Source organism: Gobius niger (genome assembly GCF_951799975.1).
Source record: "Gobius niger genome assembly, chromosome: 20".
Lineage (NCBI taxonomy): Eukaryota > Metazoa > Chordata > Actinopteri > Gobiiformes > Gobiidae > Gobius > Gobius niger.
In genome coordinates this window covers 16,114,920-16,121,558 of record NC_136871.1, presented here as the reverse complement: position 1 = coordinate 16,121,558, position 6,639 = coordinate 16,114,920, and positions in this window count along the sequence as shown.

The window sequence follows — 6,639 nt, the reverse complement described above, 5'->3', positions numbered from 1 at the left end:
GGTCTACCGTTGCCCGTCGTCCTGGGATATAACGTTACCGCTTGACGACACAAGATGGCGCTGTTGGCTAGGGGGGGGGGGGAACACAGCAACTAGAAAACTCACAAAACTCTCAAAAGGAAACAAAAACCTGAAGACCAAACTGAGGAAACAATGGAGGGAACGGTAGGTTTTTTGAAGGGGCAGGTGCAGTCGGCAGTGAGAGAAATGGGTAGACTTTTTTCATCACATCGTATTCAAAACTTAAGCTGGGATATAATTGTGGTGACTAACTCCAGCGCCAACCGTGCTAGAACTAGCTAGTGTTGCTATGCCATTAGCCACCTTTTCCTTTGCTTGTTCTAATATTTGCGTGCTACGCGACATTACGCAAAATGCATACATTTCACCTGATATCAAGCCCGTATTTACCAATTTATATAAGATGCGTTTTTGTACAATTCTCGTTTCATCCGCCGAAATAGCTCAGTTGGGAGAGCGTTAGACTGAAGATCTAAAGGTCCCTGGTTCGATCCCGGGTTTCGGCAGGAGTGGGAAACATTTTTAGGTTTGAAAACGTGACACCAAATAAACTCTTTTAAAAGCAGCAGCTATGGCAGCGTAATACAACCCCAACATTGATGATGCTGCATAGCACAAAGCAATGAAGTCGTGTGGGTCCGTGCAAAAAATAATAAAACTGATCAGTTTTGCCAGATTAGTATTACTTTTTTTTTTACTTGGCCCTATTAAAAGAATAAACTAAATTAAATACATAAAATAAGTTTATCAAATATATTACCATGTTGAAAATACAAATGGATACAGTGTATTACTCGACACAAAATTCAGCACTGGTTACAATTGTAGCAGCTTTAGTCAAACACAATTTATCATGTAAATCGTCTAACTCTTATTTTATTTTCATTTATCAGATGAGTCACTTCAGACAGACTTCACCAGGGATCTCCAGTGGATTGACTTGTCCCATAGCCAAAAGAGCGGAGGAGGTCACAGAACAACAGTAAAACAGTCCGGCACCAGGCCACGGGGCAGCAAACAGGTTAGGGACTGGGGTCACTTCTGTTGATGGCTTCATGAATGGCTCGTGTCTCTGGAATAATGTGCTAATAAGGTGCACATGTCCAACAGTGAAATGTGTTCATTTGTTTGCATCAGGCTTTCAATAGTCGTACACATAGGTTCTTGAGCTGTTATCCACACTGTAGTTTGTTGGTCATACAGCACATCGGATATAAACCTCCAGTGAGAAGGTTTAACTTCTAGTACCACCCGTCTTTCTTCTTCTCTTCGTTTGTTTAGCACATTTGTTTGCTTTTGTAGTTTTTCTTTTGTAGTGTTGTGAAGCACTTTGTGGCCTTTGTCTGTGAAAGGTGCTATATACATAAAGATTACTTACTTACTTACTAATTAATACTTTCACATGAATGAATCAATGGATTTGGCTATCATTTTTGTGACAGATATATTTTCTTTTCTTCTGTCTTTCATATTGGCAGATTTCAAAAGCGAAAGCAGAGGTACAATTTTCCTTTTATAATCATCCAAATAAAGTTGTGTGACATGTCCAGTTAGGTTCATTAGGTCTTCTAGTAATGATACTATTTTGTTCTTATAGCCAGACCTGTATGTTATTTTGTAGCTGATATTGTCATGTCCTGGCTATAAAAACATAATAATTGTTGTGTCGTTGAGAAGCTTAAATCACTACAATGAATACATTCCTGGACAAATGAGAGCTTTCACAAACATGTAACCCCCTCAAATGTTTGTTGCTTTGTAACAGGATTTAACCGTTCAGTACCATCAGGTATTAATGCTATTACTATTATATTCATACAATAAAGGTGCATTATAAAGGTCTAAATTGTGTTTAGACCTTAGTGTTTCCTTTTTTTGGTATGTGTTTGACACCCGTTAGAAAGTCAATGCAGAACCCCAGGCGATAGAGTTTATCAGTGTCGGAGATGAAGGATGGACTCATAAGGTTCAGAATCAGGTGATTTATTGGATTGTGAGAACAACCTAATTGGGTTGTTGGTCCCCTTTCTAATCAGTTGCCGTCCCTTTTCTGGAGTGGGTTACGCAACTGTCCGCTCCTTGTAGCCTGCACAATGTTGTTTTCCCGGTGTTTTTGTTCCTGTTGCATTTAGCAAACACAAGAATTCACAGAAACGCCAGTCAGGCTCCAAAGTACATCCCGCAGGAGGCGAGACCCGGGACCCGGACCCTGCAGGTGGGGTTTGTTACAGGCACCGGGGGGACAGAGGGCGTTTTGCTCTAATTAATCAAAACCCTTTTCAGTTTCTCTTTCTAACAGCTCCCACAGACGTCCTGGTCAAGTTGGCTGCACTTAGGCCTTGCGTAACGACTAAAGCAGCAATGGCTTTTTATCAGCAAACAAATGGTGTTGTATTTGAAGGTCGGCTCCTGGTTGACATTGTCTGAACTCTGGTAACAAAGCTCAGTTTAATGATCCTAGATTATAATGTTATCAGGGCAGTTTTTATAGCAGGGGAAATGTTGAACTTTTCTTTGCAAAGACTTGCTTGTGTTATAAGTATAAAGTGGTGAAAATGTAGAATTGACCTTTTGTCAATCACTTTATTTATACAATCATCAGTCGTTGCGCAACAGCAAGTGCAAACACATAACATTTTTAAGACTCCTCTTATGACATAACATGGGGTAAAATGGCGAGTTGTTTGAGGAAACAAGTGCTTTTGTTGTGTGGGAGAAGACATTGGCTCCTCAGACTGGGGTGTAGACGCTCTCTGCTCATGAGCCAGTGCACAGAACAGTGCAGTGTTGTTTGATTGAGGGAACTGTAGCCAACATTGCTATTGTTCTTCTTGAGCTCGGCTCTGACCTTTGCTGACGCCTCGGCGCTCTTCTGCGTCAGAGCAGCATCAAAAATGCAATTGACTTTTAAAAAAAATGCTGAATCTTGTCACTCAGTTGTTTTTGTTGTTGCTGTTATTATCAGCGCTGATCAATTTTACAAATCAAACCTTTTCACTTTGTGCTTCAATATTTTTCTAAAAACAGTGCAGTACAGTTTAGTTTATTAGTTTATTTTATTTCATTCAACCAACCATTCATCCGTTACAGCCATCAGTCCAAATAAAATCATGCTAAAATTACTACAATAAAACATCACTGAAGGTCATATTTACATTCACAGTTATTAGTTCTGACACGACTTGTGTCATAGGAACAGCTTCTGTGACAGAATTTCTGCAACAGACATTAGCAGGTGCTCCCCTTTTCTATTGAGGACTACATATTTACCCAAGCCATGTTGTTAGAGCCACTTATGTACCAGATGGTTTTACTCTGACTAACAGAGGGCAGAGGGATCATGACCCAGGGCAGTGTGGTAGTTACCTAATGCATTACTCCAACACGTTTGTGAAATCAGCTGTTGGTAAAAATGTGTGTTATTTCTCCCACATAGGTGTAGAATCTATGACTTTCTCAACAAGTGCCACAGATCATGTGTACATTTATGAAAGACTGATCTTTTACTGCTGTGTTGCAGGTGATGCTTTTTTCTTGTTTTCAAATACAATGGAAAGAGCCATTTTAAATGTAGTTTTTAGTGTTTGCTAACATGAAATCCTATAGTCAAGCACTTGGTTTATTCTACAGTGCAGCTGAAAACTAATAATACTCTGGTCATTTGTTTGTTTTGTTTGTTAACTTTATTGTCCCCGTAGGGAAATTTGTTCTCTGCATTTAACCCATCCTTCGATGCCGCTGGGGCAACCCGTAAGGAGCAGTGGTCGACGGCAGTGCCGCGCCCGGGGACCCATCTCCAGATGTGGAGCCAGGCTGATGGTCAGAATCACCTGGCTGGAGGATTCACCTATTGCACATGTTTTTAGTGGTAGGGGAAACCGGAGTACCCGGAGGAAACCTACGCAGACACGGGGAGAACATGCAAACTCCACACAGAAAGGCCCCGTCCTTGGTGGGAGTCGAACCCGGGACCTTCTAGCTGTGAAGCGGAGGCGCTAACCGCTGCGCTACCGTGCCGCCCATCATAATGATGGCTGTTGTGGCTCTGATTGTAGTTTGACTATATTCCCTAATGGACACCACCAGGAGCTCTTACATAACATGAGTTGCTTTGAGGATTTCCTCACATGGAGGTTTCCTAGACTGGCTGGTTTGCCCCATTCAGCCAGTAACGTCACTGGAAATGTAATCCCAGCTGTCACATGGATGATGACAACCTGTCTTCCCACCCAAGATTTATTTCACTCACCCAATTTCCTAACTTTCCAGTCACACATAGCAATGAAATGATTCAGCTTTTCCATCTTGTGGTTTACATACTGGCCTGGTTTTAAAATACCCTTTCACTTTTCACTCTGAAGGGATGTGCGCTGATGCTGTTCCATTGCTGTGAAAAAATTATTTCGGATAAGAGGTTCATACAGTAAATGTTTGAAATGTCAGATTTAGGTCCATAAAACATAACCAAAGAAACTAATTCCCCCTACAGAGCAATATATTAGTCTACAATATCAAAGGTATGTTACTGCCTCTTATTATGGTTATTGGTCTTAATTTTCTAACACTGGGATTTAGATTGTTCAGTATTGTAAAGTGCTTTTAAAGATGATATTCAACATAGTGGATGTAATCTGAATATAGCTATCCCGTATGAGCTGCTTCAAAGATATAGTCACATGATATACGTTACTTTTAGACCATTAACAAGCTCGAAGTCCTTGGATTGCCTTGGCTTGGCGTCAATTATTTTCTTTGAAGATAACATGTGTTGCATTTTGTTCGATTGTACATAGCACTCTCATGCTTCTTTTATGCGCTTTCCCCTAAAAGACATTCAAATGTATGTCATTTGAGCTGCAAAAGTCACAGATACTGTAGAATCAAGGCAAGGCAAATTTATTTATACCGCGCATTTCGTACACAAGGCAACTCAAAGAATTTAGCAGAACAACAACATTATTATAAAGAGCAAGCAGCAGAAAACTCATAAATGCCAACAGCTAAACTTGTCCGGAAAGAAGATGCAAATGAACAACTGTGTGGAGAGAAAGTAGCATCGTGTCAGTGTCGTGTCTGAAGGACAGGTATCAAACGGCGGTCTCGGCTTAGCGCCAAAAGCTCTTCTATGACCTTCCTCAATTATTCAGGTGCTTGTCCAGTCGGTGTGTGTGGAGGGGGGGGGGCATTAGGGCCCGTCTCTTCACATGCCTGGGGCTTACCCTCCCAGTCATGGAAAGTGTGACAAGTTTTAATCCCGAGATGGCAAACAATAATCGCCCCAGCGTTTACTCATTGCGCTAAGTGGCTGTTTACCCTCTTTGAAGAGCAGGGGGTGTGTGGAGCCACTGTTCATAAAGGCTATTTTGAGCAACTCCCTCAGCCAATTTTTCAAGGAGGTTGTGGATACAGTATATATGTTATTGTTTTAAAATGTTCTTCTCATATTTATATTTTTTCATCATGGTTGATTGTAAAGTATCACGAGTTGTCTATGCACGAACGCCGCTAAAGACGCAAACTTGAACTTTAATATGTGCAAAGCGAGAAGCACCTGCAAAAGTGGATCAGCAGCAGACTCATTGATGCATTTTTTATTCACAGAGCCCAGTCTTATTTACGAATCAGATTTGGAGGCCTGATACTATAATATGGGCATTGGTAAATGAAGTGCCACATGCCCACAAATCAGCAGATTTTACTTTACAGCTTGCATCCACTATTTAGCACCTGCCTTGATAAATGACCCCCTTAGTAGATATACATATAAAAAAGGTCACTTTCTGTTTTCCATCTGTATAAGCCTTGCAACACACCGGGCAGGCTTTAAGCTGTTCCTGTTGACCCGCTGTGAGTGTCTGCCCCCTCTGCCTCCCTTCAAACACATTCACATCAAATACTCCTTTGTTGAGGGCGAGTTTATATTTAACCTTCCCGCTTTACATCAAGGGATGTAAAGCGGCTGCATTGGTGTATGAGCTGTCCGTTAACTCTTCACATTCTCCCTATGTCTTTTCCAAACCACGTTACAGCGATTCGTCCAATCCCGTGTATTTGACTTTAAAGTTTGCCACGTGCCGGAACAGGTTGTTCTTGTCCTGTAGGCGACGAGCGCACAAAGCAGAGGGAATTCTAATTTGTGCTGGACTTGAGTGCAGCTATGGGATTTGGCCATAGGGGAGACACGCTTTAGCAACTGTGGCTGATGTAAAAACAAGCCAGCGGAAAGGTCAGTGACACAGAGACAACAAAGTCTATTCTTGGAGTTTGTGTGACTAAAATGAAAATGAGTATAATCTCAAAAAAACACAGATGAACACCACGTCCTTTTAATTTCCCTTCCAACCCTTTTTGATTTGGAAATGTTATGATTACCGGATTGGTCAGGGTCTAGGTTCAGGAACTAAGAATGAGATCTGCTGAACATCCTGAATGACCAGCTTATTCCATCAATGCGTTTCTTCTTCCCTGATGGGCATTTTCCAACATGACGATGCCAGGATTCATGGGGGCTCACATTGTGAAAGAGTGGCTCAGGGAGCATGAGACATCATTCTCACACATGGATTGGCCTCCATAGAGTCCAGATCTTTCGCCCCATTGACAATCTGGTGCTGGAGA